Here is a 17,041-nt window from a genome sequence, read left to right on the forward strand (position 1 = left end):
AATGCAGTTGTTAAATTAGTAACACGGTTGCGAAGTGAATCTACTTTCTCCAGTGACTTTGCAAGTCAGAAGTTTGCAAAAGTGGATCACATGACCCCGTCGTAAATGTGAGTCAGCTGTCAAACATACGAATGTAAATCCTGTGACCATGGGGGATGCTGCAACCTTCGTAAGTGTGAAAAATTGGTCACAAGTCACTATTTTTAGTGCCATTGTAACTTTGAATGGTCACTGTGAACTGTTGTAAGTCGAGTCCAAGAGCTTATGCACTGGAGACAAATCCCTTTGTGTGTCTAATTGCACTTGGCCAATAAAAAATATTTTATTCTTCTATTCTCTTCATTTCTCCAGGGCTATTTTATAACATCAAGACTCTTTGGTTTTTCCAGGATCCCTCTAAATCCCAAAGGAACGATCAGCCTTTCAAGGTTAGGCCAAATCAGGGAACAGATTCTTAATTGTGACTTTATTGTAATACGGCATAATTACAGGATCTTGAAAGGCAGTCAGATTTTGCTATATCAACAGAATCAAGACGGGCTTAGTCTGAATTTCTTCTTCATATTTTCCATTTTTCTAAGACTTCATCGCAGTTTCACTTCTCTTAATGGTTCTTCCCTTCTAAGATCGTTTTCAAAATTCTTTACAAGAAACTATTTGAACCAATATCTTCCAGTGAACTTTTGCTAGTCTGAGAAAAAGAGCAGACCAATTTTGAGGTATGGTGTGGAAGGATTTCTCGTTTGCCCTGCGAAACTCTGAAAAATAAAATTGACACCCTGTTTCTCTTTCCTTGAATTTAGGAGAGAATTTCAAAAAGTCGTTTGCAGCCAAAGCAACTTCCACTGAATGTGATAACAATGGAAGCAAAAACAAATATAGGGGATACAAAATATTTCAGTTACTCCCACTTAATTAAAATAGAGTTGGCCCTTGGTTAATCTTGAAAAGCTAAGCAGGATTGGATTCAGTTAGTATTTGGATAGGAGACCACAAGGAGAGCTTGTGACTAATGAGAGGAGAAAGAGGAAGGGCATCCTGACTTTGAAGGAGAAAAATCACCCTGTCAGAAAAACATAGGAAGGAGAATCAGGTACAGATATTCCTTGATTTATGACCACAATTGACCCCCAAAATTTCTGTTGCTAATTAAGACAATTGTTAAGTGAGTTTTGCCCCCATTTTACGGCCTTTCTTGCCACAGTTGTTAAGTGAATCACCGCAATTGTTACATGAGTAACACGGTTGTTAAGTGAGTCTGGTTTCCCCACTGACTTCGCTCATCAGAGTAAGTTGAGTAAGTTGAGGACTACCATAAATAAGGATACAAAGGGGAAAACTGCCTATCAATTGCACTGTTTAAGTCTGCCAAAGTTTGGTAATTTTGCTGAAAATAATTATTTTACCAAAAGGACCTTGGGACCGGATATAGGTCAGGGGGCACCCTGTGCTCTTCACCGTTGTTTTTGCGAGATGCGAAATCTCCCTGACACACTTGCTCCAAAGGCTTGCAAACCCATTGTAAACATCCTGCCTGGAATACACCCCCATAATTACCTTCCACTCACTAGTGATCTGCGAATCTTGAAGCAGATAAACAGTCCATGCAATCTCCCAAACAGATGGGCTAAATACAGATGTGGACACTTTAATTATTCCATTTCCAAACAAAACAGAGGGGGGGGAATGTGATCCTTCAAGCCAAGGTTACATTATACAATTGCCGTGACTCACAAATGGGATTTTACCGAGCATTCCAAAAACCGCATTTATCTTCTCATATCTTCCCATCATTTAAAAAATCTATCCCGGCCCCATCGCCACAAAAACATTGGTCACAAAAGCTAACAGGGGCATAGTTGTGCAATGTCTTTTGACTAATGGCCCTAAGAGCCATCTGCCTGGAAATTTCCTAAATCACTTTATGAATAAAACAGAGCTACCAAATTGGAAAGATTCTGCAGCCTGTTTGTTAATTCGTTGTTTTCATTTGTGGTCTTGCGTTCTGGTCTGTGTCTAGAAGCTTTGGGGCAGGCAGAGCCGAATGCAAGCAAATGTAGGATCCTGCAAAATTGCATAAAATAAGGAAGGGAAAAAAAAAACAAATTTCGAGACCATGCAATGGCAAATAACAGAATAACGGAGTTAGAAGGGATCTTGGAGGTCTTCTATCTAGTCCAACCCCCTGCTTAGGCAGGAACCTCTATACCACTTCAGACAAATGGTTATCCATCATCTTCTTAAAAACTTCCAGTGTTGGAGCATTCACAACTTCTGGAGGCAAGTTGTTCCACTGATTAATTGTTCTCACTGTCAGGAAATTTCTCCTTAGTTCTAAGTTGCTTCTCTCCTTGATTAGTTTCCACCCATTGCTTCTTGTCCTGCCCTCAGGTGCTTTGGAGAATAGCTTGACTCTCTCTTCTTTGTGGCAGCCCCTGAGATATTGGAACACTGCTATTATCTCTCCCCTAGTCCTTCTCTTCATACCAGTTCCTGCAACTGTTCTTCATGTGTTTTAGCCTCCAGTCCCCTAATCATCTTTGTTGCTCTTCTCTGCACTTTCTAGAGTCTCCACATCTTTTTTACATTGTGGCGACCGAAACTGGATGCAGTATTCCAAGTGTGGCCTTATAATGTAGTCAAACATTGATGTTACAAACATCGTTAACAATTTACAATTGTTATAATTACAATTAACAATGTTACAGTCAGTGGTGGGTTTCAAAATTTTTTACTACCGGTTCTGTGGGTGTGGTTTGGTGGGCGTGGCATGGCATGGCATGGCATGGCATGGCTTGGTGGGCGTGGCAGGGAAAGGATACTGTAAAATCTCCATTCCCACCCCATTCCAAGGGAAGGATATTGTAAAATCTCCATTCCCTCCCCACTCCAGGTGAAGGATACTGCGAAATCCCCATTTCCTCCCGATCAGCTGGGACTCGGGAGGCAGAGAATAGATGGGGATAGGACCAGTCAGAGGTGGTATTTACCAGTTCTCCGAACTACTCAAAATTTCCACTACCGGTTCTCCAGAACTGGTCAGAACCTGCTGAAACCCACCTCTGGTTACAATTGATTTTAGACTACATTGTGGTCAAACGTTGATGGTCAGGAAGGATTACAGATTTTTTTTTTCTTCTCAGAGTCAGTATTGAAGGAAACCAGCATCTGTCTTAAAAAAGAAAGAGCAAAATGCCCCCAACATGAATTTTTAACCAGCTTAGAAATCATATGATTCCATAGGAATTTGAATGGAGAGGGGGAGCGGGGAAATATCAGTTTCCCAATAAGAATAAGATTTTGAATGTTTGGCTTCTCTGTATAACATTTCAAGGATTCTAAGTTTGGGGAGATCGTTTTAAGCTGATGCAGAATCCGCCACTTCACACTTACCCAAAAATTGAGACAGGATATGAGCAGTTCACATTCCTATCCTAAATGATCTTTTTTAGGTAGAAGAGAGGAACTCAGTCATGAGAAACTGGCCATTATTTTGCAGAGTTGTAGAAAAAGTTTGTGAGAAAAGAAAAACTTTTTGGAGCGATTAGGGTTATTGCTGGTGCTTAGCAGGAAGATAAATTGGGAAATTTTTTTTGCAGCCGCGTAGTTTGCCAAGAGAGTGGGAACGAAGTACAGGTAGTCCTCGATTTATGACCACAATTGAACCCAATATTTCTGTTGCTAAGCAAGACAGTTGTTGAGTAAATGTTGCCCAGTGGTGAAATGCAAAATTTTTTGCTACCGGTTCTGTGGGTATGGCTTGATGGGCGTGGCTTGGTGGGTGTGGGTCATATGACTGGGTGGGCATGGTCAACTTTTTTTTTTCTTTTTAAAGCATTTTTTACTACCTATTTGCCCAAACTGGTAGTAAAAAAATGCTTTAAAAAAGTAAAAAAAAAGTTTCCGATGATCACAGAACCTTTTTAAAAAACTTTTTTAAAGCATTTTTTTACTACTGGTTCGGGCGAATAGGTGGTAAAAAAAATGCTTTAAAAAAGTAAAACAAAGGTTCCGACGATAGTGCGGCACACAGTTTTTATCACCCGAACTGGTAGCATTTCACCCCTGGTGTTGCCCCATTTTTCTATCTTTCTTGCCACCATTGTTAAGTGAATCACTGCAATTGTTAAGTTAGAAACACGGTTGTTAAATGAATTTGGCTTCCCCATGAACTTTGCTTGTCTGATCTGATTGGTCTGGGACACTGCAACCGTCATAAATATGAACCAGCTGCCAAGCATCTTAATTTTGATCATGTGACCAGGGGGAATGCTGCAACGGTCGTAAGTGTGAAAAATGGTCATAAGTCACTTTTTTTCACTACTGTTGTAATTTCGAACAGTTACTAAATGAATGTTTGCAAGCCAAGGACTACCTATATTAATGAGAAGGAAATATTAATTTGACTAACATAGGAAATATATATGTTTTTCTCTTGGTGTTCAACAACGGAAAGCAAAACAGAATCGCAGGGCTGAGAGTCACGTACGCTTTCTAAATTTACGAGGTTCAATTCAACAGAAGCCACCACAATTCTAGACGTCTTTGCATTGCAAAAACACAATATGCCACCAGCTATTTTGGTGCCACTATTTCCTGGAATGAAAAGCAGAAGTTCCCAGTCCAGCCACCCCCAGGGATTCCGTAAAGAAGGATTAAATGCTAGAAGTTGTAAGCTTAGTTGCCTAGTAAACATTTTGACAATGATGTGAAAATGATTTTAAAAGGGCACCAATGACCTTTGAAAAGCAGATATGATACATCTGGCCAAGTTCAAATGAAAATCATGGAAATTTCAAGAGAAATTCTAAGATTTGTCGAGGACAATAAAGCGTCTCTAAAATAACGGAGATGTCAAGTGGAATTAGCTAACTCTTAATTATGATGTGCTTCCAGACGCTTCTCATGGGCCACAGGATTTGATTTATGGAGGTTTTGGATGTCTGGCTGGCCCCAGAATGTTTGGGAATGGAGATTTTGCAATATCCTTCCCCTGGAGTGGGGAGGGAATGGGGATTTTGCAGTATCCTTCCCCTGCCACGCCCACCAAGCCACACCACGCCCACCACGTCATACCACGCTCACCAAGCCACGTCCGCAGAACTGGTAGTAAAAAAAATTAGTTTTCACTATTGGGGTCAACCTATTCTCCAAGGCAGGACAAGCAGCAATGGATGGAAACTAACCAAGGAGAGACCCAATTTAGAAATAAGGAAAAATTTCTGGATAGTGAGAACAATAAATCAGTGGAACAACTTGCTTCCAGAAGTTATGGGTGCTCCAACACTGGAGGTTTTCAAGAAGAGATTGGACAACCATTGGTATGACTCTGAAATGATTATAGAGTTTCCTACTTGAGCAGGGGGTTGGACTAGAAAACTTCCAAGTTTGTTATTCTGTTATTTGCCATTGCATGGTCTTGAAATTTGTTTTTTCCGCCCCTTTCCTGATTTTATGCAATAACGCAATTGAGTACTACGTTGAAGTTGTGAAACATCAGTGTCTAAAGTGCTTTTTTTTAAAGGGGGGTGGGAAACTACTTTACAGATTTCTTTAAAGATGAACTACCGGTTGTTAGTGCTTACTGAAAAGTTTGATTCATATATTGCATCAAGTTCTAAGTAGATTGTTTGTGTTCTGCTTAACATGTTGTGCAAACTCATCGATTGCGGTTTCTAAGCCATGAGCACTTCTGCACCGGATTGTCTCCACTTCCGAATCCTCTCCAAATTAGTTTAAAACTCTCTCCAGAAAGGGAAGACCATGAGTTGAAGCTTTTGCAAAACAAAGAAATAAAATTCTTTGGCAGGAGACATCCAGAGTGAAAAATGGATCCATTACCTCATAAAGAGAAAGGAAGAAGCGAAGGAAAGCAGGGTTGAAATCCTGGGGCTGATAAAGAAATAGGATTAGATTCTGCAGTTGTTGATAGTTCTTACAAATGCTTGTTTTGCATCTGTAGAGAAAAATAATTTCAAGCTGCGTCCTTGAATCTCTTCAGCTAAGCTGATGAGAGCATGTTTTGTGGCTCTACAGATAAATTCATCATCATGCCTACATTGAAATTCTGACTATCGTTCTCTTGGCAACTTATCAGTAGGATACATTAAAAACATCTCCCCACCAGCAATCATCACCCAGATGGGCATAGATTAATATCAGACCAACAGTCAAGAATTAAACTAGTCCTTGACTTACAACAGTTTGTTTAGTGACTGTTCAAAGTTACAACAGCCCTGAAAAAAGTGACTTAGGACCATTTCTCACACTTATGAGCGTTGCAGTATCCCTATGGTCATGTGATGCTTGGCATCTAGTACATATTCATGATGGTTGCAGTGTCCCATGGACCATGTGATCCCCTTTTGTGACCTTCTGACAAGCAAAGTCAATAAGGAAGCCAGATTCTATTAACAACCATTTTACTAACTTAACAACGACACTGCACAAATCTGGCAAGAAAAGTTGTAAAAATGAGGCAAAACTCACTTATCGAATTTCTCACTTAGTAACATAAATTTGGGGCTCAATTGTAGTCATCCGATGTTGAGGACTACTTGTACAAGGATCTGGAAATGATCCAAAGTCAGAATCAATACTAGATACATTTTAAAAAGGAATCCGTAGGGTGCTGTGTGGAGGACCTGCAAAGCTGTCAGAACATGCTTCCCCTTTAAAGACCCAAGAGCAGAATTTTATCATCTGAAGCCCAGGATCCAAATGACAGGGCAGGGCCTGAGTTTCCGCCAATAAGAAAGCAAGCTGGCCACAGTAGCTGAGCACATTGTAAGCCGCCCTGAGTCTTCGGAGAAGGGCGGCATATAAATCAAATTAAAAAAAAAAAAAAGTAGCAAGACTATTGAAATGAGCAAAAATGGAAGGACACTTCGATTCTGACCGTGGAAGAATGGTTGCAGAAGTTGATGGAGTTGGTTGAAATGGCAAAACTGACTACTTTGATTAAGGAAAAGAACAGAAGTACTTTTGTTTCCACATGGAAACTGCTTCTGAACTTCGTGCTTGATGTGGAAAAGAATGAAACTTTGGGTTTTACAGATTAGACTGATAGATCTTTATAAAAATGCCTTGTTCATACTATTATGGAAAAGCAAAAAGTTGTGATTTGATGTTAATGCCTTATTTTATTGTAACAGAGAGAGTCGGAAGTCAATGCTTCTTCTCCCCCCCATCTTTCCTCACTTCTTTTCCCCTTTCCCTTCCCCTCCACTGCTCTTCACTTTCGTATTTTGTATTTTACAATACTCTATAACTCAATAAAAAATGTTTGCACGGAAAAGAAAGTAAACCTGCAGTTAAGCCCGAAATAAATAAACTCTCATGTAGAATACAAATAACCAGGTGGGTACTGAATCTGAGCTGATTCTGGAACCATCTATGATCTTGTGTGGAATGGCTTAGCACCGTTGGAAGAAAAATCCAGTCCAGTTCCAAGCTGGGAGAAAAGCGCTGGGTATAAAATGGAGGCTGACTTCATGGAAATAGGTTTATTTGGTTTCCAGAAACTTCAGTGACAGCAATAAATGTTTCTGGGGTGGCTGACCCCTTGGGTTAGGAATGGATGGATTTCTATAGGGTTCTGAGATGCTCCAGGGTGGTTGCACAATGTAGTGAGCCTTGTGCCTTTTACTATACTAATGGTGGTGGGTTAATCCTATTATGTCCTAGAGGTCATGTCTTGTTTTTAGAATTTGGATGGGGGGGGGGGAAGGATGTAAATTTTAATCGCAGCCTGGGGGAGCTGTGGCAGAACATCTTTTGTTTATGAATAGGATGGCCCAGCCTTTCTGATTGGGTACAAAATCTGCATTCCTCCCACCGACCAGTTCGTTCTCACAGGGAGCGACTACTCAGGGTACCGTCAGTCAAATTATGTCGACTGGCGACTCCCAGGGGGAGGGCCTTCTCTGTGGGGGCTCCAACCCTTTGGAATGAACTGCCCCCGGAGATACGGAATATCCCTGATCTCCGTGCTTTCCGCCGTGCCCTCAAGACCCTGATGTTCCAACAGGCAGGGCTAAACATACAAACATGCGAATGATTTTTAAAATATTATCTAATTCTGGGTTTTATTTAATTGACCAAACTAAGTAACAATTTTAATTAGCAATTTTATGATGTTTGTGTGTCTATATTTTTCTTGACTGTACATCGCCTTGAGTTCTACGGGAGAAAGGTGGTATAGAAATATAATAAATAAATAAATTCCTAAAGAGCAGCCTCTTCTGCTTGAGGCTGTTTCACTATAAAGGAAGACAGGGGTGGGGGGGACTGCTTTCTGCCTTTAAGAACATGTATCTCCATTTCTCCTTTGAGAAAATATAATATTCTGCCTCTTTTAATATTCTCCCAAATATTTCATTCGGGTGTGTGGGGGGGGTGCTTCCTACAGCAGATTTTGGAAACCCACCCCATTCTCCTTTATTCAATAAAACAAACCAAAGCTTAGTGCAATGGCTGAATCCAGCCAATATATATTTTATGCTGGAGCTACTGTGTATATTATGGCTGATAATAGTAACTCCAAGAGTGCATAAATTGTAGAGATTTAGGTGTGCCCTTTCTTTTACTGCTCCAGCTGTGACATTTTCTACATGCAGAGCCTTGTCCTGGGCTCACCCTGCCATTAAGAAGGGCGAGGCCACCCCTCCCCTTCCCATGGCCATATGATGAAAGGGCAGCAAGCAGCTGATGTCGGTTCTGAGAATTTGGGTATCCTGGGTGGGGCAAGAGAAACTGCCAGTGGAAAATGCTGACCCAGCAAAGGAAATGGCCAGGGCCTCCCGAGTTTAGAAATGAACTGGGAAGTTTAAATTTGTTTAAAAAGTCAATTAAAAGGATGGGCACGTTTATATTGTACACTCCCATGTTTGCACAGGCAACCCTTCGGGGTGAAATTAAATTGAACAGGTAATAGGATTTCTCCTTTTCAGTGACATTTTAAGACCATCATGTTAGAGTAAAGAATGATAGAAAATAATTACCATCGACTGGCTGTCTAGAGTTTTGTATCCAGATGTGGTCATCCTTAACTTTCAGAATTATCCTTCCTTCCTTCCCCCCCATCCCTCTACCCCAGGGGTGGGCTTCAAAATTTTTAGCAAGGGGTTCTCTACCTGGTTTCTGGGTGGGTGTGGCCATGGTGGTTATGGCCTAGTCGGCCTCCTGCACCACGGTGGGGGGTGGCATTTTTGCCCTCCCCAGGCTCTGGAGGCTTTCCTTGAGCCTCCGGGAGGGCGAAAACGGCCTCCCCAGGCTCCAGAGGCCCTCTGGAGGCTGGAAACAGGCCCATTTCTGGCTTCTCGAACTTCCGGTAGGCCCGTTTTTCACCCTCCTCAAACCTCCGCGCGCCTCCTGCACTTACCTGCATCCAAAATGGGCCGCGTAGGACTCCTGGGAGGAGCAGGACAGGGTGGGAGGGGCCAGCCAGGAGTAGAGTTTGAGGGTTCTTTGAACTGCACAGAATCTTAGCTTAGAGGTTCTCCCGAACCCCTGCGAACCCCCAGCATCTCACCCCTGCCCAGGGGTGTCAAACTAGATCTCATTGAGGGCTGCATCAGGTTTGTGTTTGACCTCAGAGGGCTGGGGTGGGGGTGGGGAGGCATGGCTGGGGTGGGGGGTATGGCCATGATGGGCGTGGCCATGGTGGGCGTGACACGGGACCACACCTCCGCACACATGGTTTTATATACTTATAAAAATAGAGAGGCATACATTTCTGTGATTTTGTTTTTTTTAAATACATACTTGATCTACTTGGTCACCCTATGAGAGAGAAAGACCAGATCAAGAAACTGACTCTGGAGGAAGACTAGAACTATAAATTATTGACAGAGGCTATAGTGGCAGAATCCTGCAAGCCTGAAAGGTGAAATATTTTATCTTTCCTCCCTTTTATAACCTTCTGAGTCAAGGATGGCCTCCTGCAGCACTCTGGCAGCCAAAACAGGGTGTGGGAGTCCCTGCGCGTGCCCCCAACCACCCCGTTTTGGCTGCCAGAGTGCTGCAGGAGACCGTCCAGGCCAGTGGTGGGTTGCCTGCCCCCGGTTCGCACCAGTTCAATAGAACCGGTAGTAAAACCAGCGGGAGGCTCCGCCCACCGACCCCGACGTCATCAGAATGCTTCTGCGCATGCACAGAAGAGCGTGCCCGCGGCCCCGTTAGAACCTGTAATAAAGGTAAGTAGACCCTACCCCTGGTCCAGGCCCAGAATGTGGCACAGAGGGGCCACACACGGCCTCTCGTACCTCATTTTTGGTAGCAGAGGCACCACGGGCCGGTCCTTTGCTATTTTCATAAAAAAGCTTGTTTTTCATAAAAAGCGTCCACGAAAGAGACCTAAAACAAGACGGATCGATGATATCAGTAAGTATTGCAGGCCCAATTGGCAAAAGAAAGCTCAGCACCGTATTAGTTGGATACATGTGGAAGAGGTCTTCATCCTGCATAGAAAGATGATGATGATGATATTTCAAGCAGCAGTTGAACTTTTTGTGAGTAGCAAATTACCAAAGAAAATGGACAGTATTTCTAAAAAGAAACCAGAGTTTTCTTGCCAACATAAGACGCCCTGAAGATGACAGGAGGAAATATAACAAGAAATGTGGACTAAGCAAACCCAGAGGCAAAAATATCCTATACTAGTTAGCCTCAGCAACTCACCATTTAGTCTAAACTAAATCCTCATTGTTAAGCTAGAGCTGAACATGTTGTAAAGGCTTCATGTTGGTTTTAAATATTTTTGTTCAGTCCCAAAATTCGTGGCCATGGGAATGGTAGTCCTGAAGAAAGAAATGAGAAATATTTACTGTAAAATAGAGGCTTTGCAGTCAAGCCAACCACCTGTAATGTCATGAGCACATGGATGCAAATATTTTGGCAGCAGTATAGAGAAGGGTTGCCATTCCAATTTTTTAGGGAGTGTTGAAGGTGTTTTCCCAGTCTAGCCTAAAGCTCTGAGATTTTCTGGTGCTCTCCTACATACTGTATATTATAACCAATCTCACTCAGCTTTCAAGCCCAGACATGAAGTGGCAGATGTTGCCATTTTATTTATTTATTTATTTATTTTATTAGTCATATTTCTATGCCATCTGAGGACTCTGGGCGGCTTACACCAAAGACAGTATACTAAATAGCATATTGCCCCCCAACAATCTGAATCCTCATTTTACCCACCTTGGAAGGCTGGAAGGCTGAGTCAGCCTTGAGCCGGTGAGATTTGATCCGCTGATCTGCTGAACTAGCAGTCTGCTGAAGTAGTGCAGTACTGCACTCTAACCACTGTGCCACCTCGGCTCTATTTGCTAAGAGGTTCCTTGCTCTGCTCTCTCCTTAGTTCCTTTCTCACCAGGTTAAGAGGTAGATCAGAGGTGTCAAACAAACAGCCTGCAGGCCAGATGCGTCACGTCCTGCCCCCACCCGATTTAGCGAAAGGGGGGAAAAGTCCCAATACGTCACATACGCTGCTGCCTTAACGATGTGAGTTTGACACCCCTGAGGTAGATGGAAGACTTGGGCTCCTTACTCAGGGACAGGTGAATTGAATTGAATGAATATTCAAACTTGCTTCTTATGTGAGGTATAAGGCTTCTAAATTGGTTACTGGTGCCCGCAAACTGCTTCTTCCTAATCAAAGGGAGTTTTGAGCCACATTGAAATTAGCTTCTATCCCAGTGTATTTGTTCTAAAGCCAGCTGAGTGTGCCATGGCCTTGCAGAGAAAGCCCCATTGCAGGTAGTCCTCAACTTACAACTTTTCATTTAGTGACCATTCGAGATACAACATGTTCTGCCCCAGCTACGGACCCCAAAGAATGCAGCACACACAAAGTCTTGTACAAACCTTAGTTTACCAAATTAAATCAGTCTTTTTCAAACAAAGGCTGTTAATTAACTTTCTTAACAGCCTACAAGAATCCAAAGAATAAATAATCGTAATCTTACTATGGTTGGTAGAAAGCCCAGAAGCAATTTGTAGGAACCTGATAAGAGAACTAAGATCAGGACGCGAAGGAGAGTGAACGAAGTTGTTCCCTGCAAATTGCTTCAGTTGGGGTTCCTCCTTAAATAGGCTAAGGGAGTGGCCAATTAGCCCCAAGCCTTACCCTCAAGGAGACCTCCTCCTGAGGAGCCACTCCTGCCTTTTGGCAGCTCTGCGCGCCCGTGCATCGAGAAGAGGCTCCTCCTCTTCTTCCTCTTCACTTATGGGAGCTTCTGGAGGTTCTGAAAGCCCTGGCTGAATCCCCGCCTCTGGCACCACATCTTCTCCAGCCTCCTCATTGTCTGACTCGAGTGCTAGCGCAGCACCACACCAGCCTCCTCGCTGTCGGAATCAGCTACCAATTGCACAGGCTGCTGATGGGCCACAATACAACAGCACTGAAGAAAGTGACCTAGGACCACTTTTCTCACTTAAACCATTGCAGCAACCCCACAGTTATACGTGTATAAAATTTGGATGCTTCCCATTTATGATGGTTGCAATGTCCCGGGGTCATATTGTGGGAAGCCCCCCCCCCAAGAGAACAAAGTATTCTGGGGAATATTAAAAGAGGCAGAATATTATATTTCCCCAAAGGAGAAATGGAGAAAAATCTTAACAAAGGCAGAAAGCAGCCCCTATGTGAGACCTCCCATAGGTCTCAAGTCTTTAGAGATGGATATTTTGTACCTGTTAAGAAAGCCAGGCTATCCTATTCATAAACAAAATGCCTTCAGCCACAGCTCCCACAGATGGCTGGAGCTGATGGGATTAAGAATTTACATTCCCCCACCCAAATTCTAAGGACAGGATATGACCTTTAGGACATAATAGGATTAACCCACCACCAGTGGTGAAATCCATTTTTTTTCCCTACCGGTTCTGTGGGCATGTCTTGGTGGGTGTGGTGTGTCTTGGTGGGCATGTCTTGGTGGGCGTGGCAGGGGAAGGATACTGCAAAATTTCCATTCCCACCCCACTCCAGGGGAAGGATACTGTAAAATCCCCATTCCCTCCCCACTCCTGGGGGAAGGATATTGCAAAATCTCCATTCCCACCCCACTCTGGAGCCAGCCAGAAATGGTATTTGCCGGTTCTCCAAATTACTCAAAATTTCCGCTACTGGTTCTCTGAAGTGCTCAAAATTTCTGCTACTGGTTCTCCAGAACCTGTCAGAACCTGCTGGATTTCACCCTTGCCCACCACCATTAGAATAGTAAAAGACTGCACAACTCCCTGGAGCATCTCAATTATCAAACCCCAGAGCCCTATAAAAATCTATCCATTCACCCAGCCAATTGGTCACCCACCCTGGAAACTTTGCTGCTGTCACTGAAGTTTCTGGGAAACCAAATAAACAGAGATCTTATTTCCTTGTAGCCAACCTCCATTTTATTTCCAGTGGTTTTTTTCCCCCTCCTCCTGGCTTGGAACCAGGACTGGATTTTTCTTCCAACAATGTGATCCCCTTTGCGACCTTCTGACAAGCAGTGTCAAGAGGGAAGCCAGATTCACTTTACAAACGTGTCACTAACATAACAACGGCAGTGATTCACGTGGCAAGAAAGATTGTAAAGCGGGGCATAAACTTACTTAACAACCGTCTTGCTTAGCACCATAAATTTTGGTCGTAGGTCGAAGACTACTTGTAAAACGATGAGGTCGCTTTCCCAGTCAAATCATCCCAGATGTCTTGCTTAGCACCATAAATTTTGGTCGTAGGTCGAGGACTACTTGTAAAACGATGAGGTCGCTTTCCCAATCAAATCATCCCAGATGTCCTGTTTCTAGTTATAATCTGAACAGGGGGAAGCCTGTGATGTTTGTATAAATTGGCAACTGGCCTGGCTAAAATGCAAATGTTGTGTTGTTATTTTTTTACCTCTAAGTATGCAAGCAGCCTGGGCATTTCCTTAACATGTACTCAGCTTCCCTTTTTCTCGTTCAGCTGTGAGACATATCCTTCTTGGCTCCCAACCGTTAGATAATATTGGCTTTGACTTCATGCGTAGGGAATTTGAAGACCGAGGCCAAGCCTGGAAGAGGGAAAACAGTAACTGTAAAAGAAATGTCAGATTCCGTTCGCAGTGAAAACTGATCTATTTCGGCTTAGATGTAGGAGTCTGGTGAACAGCATAACGGTAAAGGAACTGCAGTGTTTCACTTAACAACTGTGGCAGGGAAGGTGGTAAAATAGGGAAAAATTCACTTAACAAATGTCTCACTTAAGCAACAGAAATTTTAGGCTCAGTTGTGGTCGTAAGGTCGACTCCCTGCAATCTGACAGAAATAATTCTTTTTTTTTTCCTGTCCAGCACATCAGAGCTCTACAGAGCTCTAAAATATTCTCTTTTAGCTCCATAAACAAACAAACAAAAGATCTTATCCTAAATTTATTCTGCAGTTTTATTTTTTGTGATGTGTCTCAGAGTTAAGGGTCATCATCGCAACTCATGACGATGGTGTAAGTAAGTATGTGTGTGAAAGTGGATAGAGATGTATACATAAAACTCCTTTTTAATGAAAGAGAATCCTACATGCCAGATTTACATCAACTTCTCACATGTCTCCTTGGCTGAATCATCTCTGCCTTTCATTACAAGCAGTTGAATTTTTCCACCTCCTTCCCTGCCCTACACTCCAACTACTCACTGTCTCTTCCCAAAGTTCAAATAATTAGGCATGTCTTGCTCATCAATTAAAAAACCCCAGACGTCATAGGGAATTGTCTGATTATATCTTCCCAAGCTTTAGCTTTGCTCTGAGGGAAATCTACAATCTGGAGGAAAAATAGAAAGATAAGCAACTAACAATCATTGGTCCATATAGCCCACTATACAGCCAAATGGTGATTCTCAAATGCTTCAGTAAAGAATAATACCTATACCCCTTCCTTCCTTCCTTCCTTCCTTCCTTCCTTCCTTCCTTCCTTCCTTCCTTCCTTCCTTCCTTCCTTCCCTCCCTCCCTCCCTCCTTCCTTCCTTCCTTCCCTCCCTCCTTCCTTCCTTCCTTCCTTTCCCTCTCCCTCTCCCTTTCTTTCTCTCCCTCTCCCTCTCCCTCTCCCCCTCTCTCCCTCTCTCCCTCTCTTTCTTTCTTTCTTTCTTTCTTTCTTTCTTTCTTTCTTTCTTTCTTTCTTTCTTTCTTTCTTTCTTTCTTTCTTTCAGAAGCGTGTGCTTCCAAACCAGTAAGGAAGATAAGTAGATTTCACCCCTGACCCAAGGTAATTTATTTATAAGGCCCATCATCAGAGGAAGTGCAGATGCAGGAAAGTTTCTCCTTTGAAGCTGCAATTCAGAACAGAATAGAATAACAAGAGTTGGAATGGACCTTGGAGGTCTTCTAGTCCAAACCCCTTTTCAGGCAGGAAACTCTATAGTCGTATATCCATATCTGCCCAGGATTTGCTAAATATTCATGATAAGGAAGGCATACAAGTATCTATGGAGATCTTCAACCATCCATGCCATGGTTTTCTCAAAGGTGCTTTTCGAAAAGATTTTTTCTTAGACTTTTCTTAGGTTTTTTCTTTGAAAATGTTTTACTTCTCAACCAAACTGAAGAAGCTTCTTGGATGAGAAGGGAAACATTTTCAAAGAAAAAAATCCAAGAAAGTCCAATTGCTGTTTCAAAAAGTACCTTTGGTACAAGACATATGAGGCCTAAATGGACAACTCTGGGGAGATTAAATTAAATGGGGAGAGTGATCATCTTCTAATATCTTCCAGGTTCACGTCAGCCAAGGGTGAAATCCAGCAGGTTCTGACAAGTTCTGGAGAGCCGGTAGCGGAAATTTTGAGCAGTTCGGAGAACCGGTAAATACCATCTCTGGCTGGCCCCAGAAGTGGGGTGGGAATGGAGATTTTGCAATATTATCCCCCTGGAGTGGGGAGGGAATGGAGATTTTGCAGTATCCTTTCTCTGCCACGCCCATCAAGCCACGCCCACCAAGCCACAATACGCGCACCAAGCCATGCCCACAGAACTGCTGTACAAAAATTTGGATTTCACCACTGATGTCAACCCTTTTGAGGAAACCTAGCTAGATCAGGAGACAGACTCAAGATCGGATAACTATTGGTCTGAAATGGTATAGGGCCGGGATGGTGAACCTATGGCACGCGTGCCACAGGTGGCACACGGAGCCATATCGGTGGGCACGTGAGCTCAGTTCTGGCGCGCATGGATGCACAGGCCAGCTGATTTTTGAGCCTTCTGGGCCCACCAGAAGCAAGGAAACAGGCTGTTTTCGGCCTCCAGAAAGCTTCCGGGGGGGTGGGGAAGGCTGTTTTTGCCCTCCAGAGTCTCCTAGAGAGGCTCTAGAACCTGGGGAGGGTAGAAAACTGGCCTACTGGGCCCACCGTGCCATAAGTGGGGGGAGCATGGGGGGGTCATGCATGCATGCGTGAGGGGTGGGGTACATAGAATTATGGGTGTGGGCACGCACGCGCACGACCCCCTGCGCTCCCCCCACTTTTGGCGTGTGATGGCAAAAAGGTTAGACATCACTGGTATAGGGCGGTTATGGCGAACCTATGGCACGCGTGCCACAGGTGGCACGCAGCGCCCTCTCTGTGGGCATGTGAGCTGTCGCCCCAGTTCAGCTTCGCCGTACATTCATGTGTGCCTCCTGCTGCCCAGCTGGTCGTCGGGTCTCTGCTGCGCATGCGCAGGGGTGGGATGCATGCGTGGGACTGCGTGTGCATGAGTGAGGGGTGGGGCGCATTGGGGGTGGGGGGCATGCAGGGGGTATGTGTGCATGCGCAGGGTGGGGCGCATGCATGGGGCTGCATGCACATTGCATTTTGGGGTTTCAGGCGGGGCGCATGTGGCATGCGTGCACATGTGTGGGGGTGGGGTGCATGCGGGGAGGGCGTGCGTGCATGCACGGGGCGGAGCGCATGCGAGGGGTGCACATGCACATTGCATTTGGGGGGGTTCCGGTGCACGCCCGAATCCCCAAAGCACACTTTGAGCACTCGTGAGTGCTTTGGGCACTCGGTCCGGAAAAGGTTAGCCATCACTAGTATAGGGTTTCCTGCCT

The 17,041-nt window shown here is 43.9% G+C and overlaps 1 long non-coding RNA gene across 1 annotated transcript; it reads right to left on the minus strand.

Annotated features, from left to right (window-relative positions):
* Positions 1 to 448: 448 nt before the first annotated feature.
* On the minus strand, positions 449 to 13,958 carry LOC117667949 (uncharacterized). The gene is made up of 2 exons (XR_004592179.3): positions 13,883 to 13,958; positions 449 to 758 (listed from the first exon to the last, which is right to left on the minus strand). It is a non-coding gene; the product is annotated as an uncharacterized LOC117667949 (long non-coding RNA).
* Positions 13,959 to 17,041: the final 3,083 nt, after the last annotated feature.

This window comes from Pantherophis guttatus, chromosome 2 (genome assembly GCF_059756535.1).
Source record: "Pantherophis guttatus breed Tessera chromosome 2, ASM5975653v1, whole genome shotgun sequence".
NCBI classification, from domain to species: domain Eukaryota; kingdom Metazoa; phylum Chordata; class Lepidosauria; order Squamata; family Colubridae; genus Pantherophis; species Pantherophis guttatus.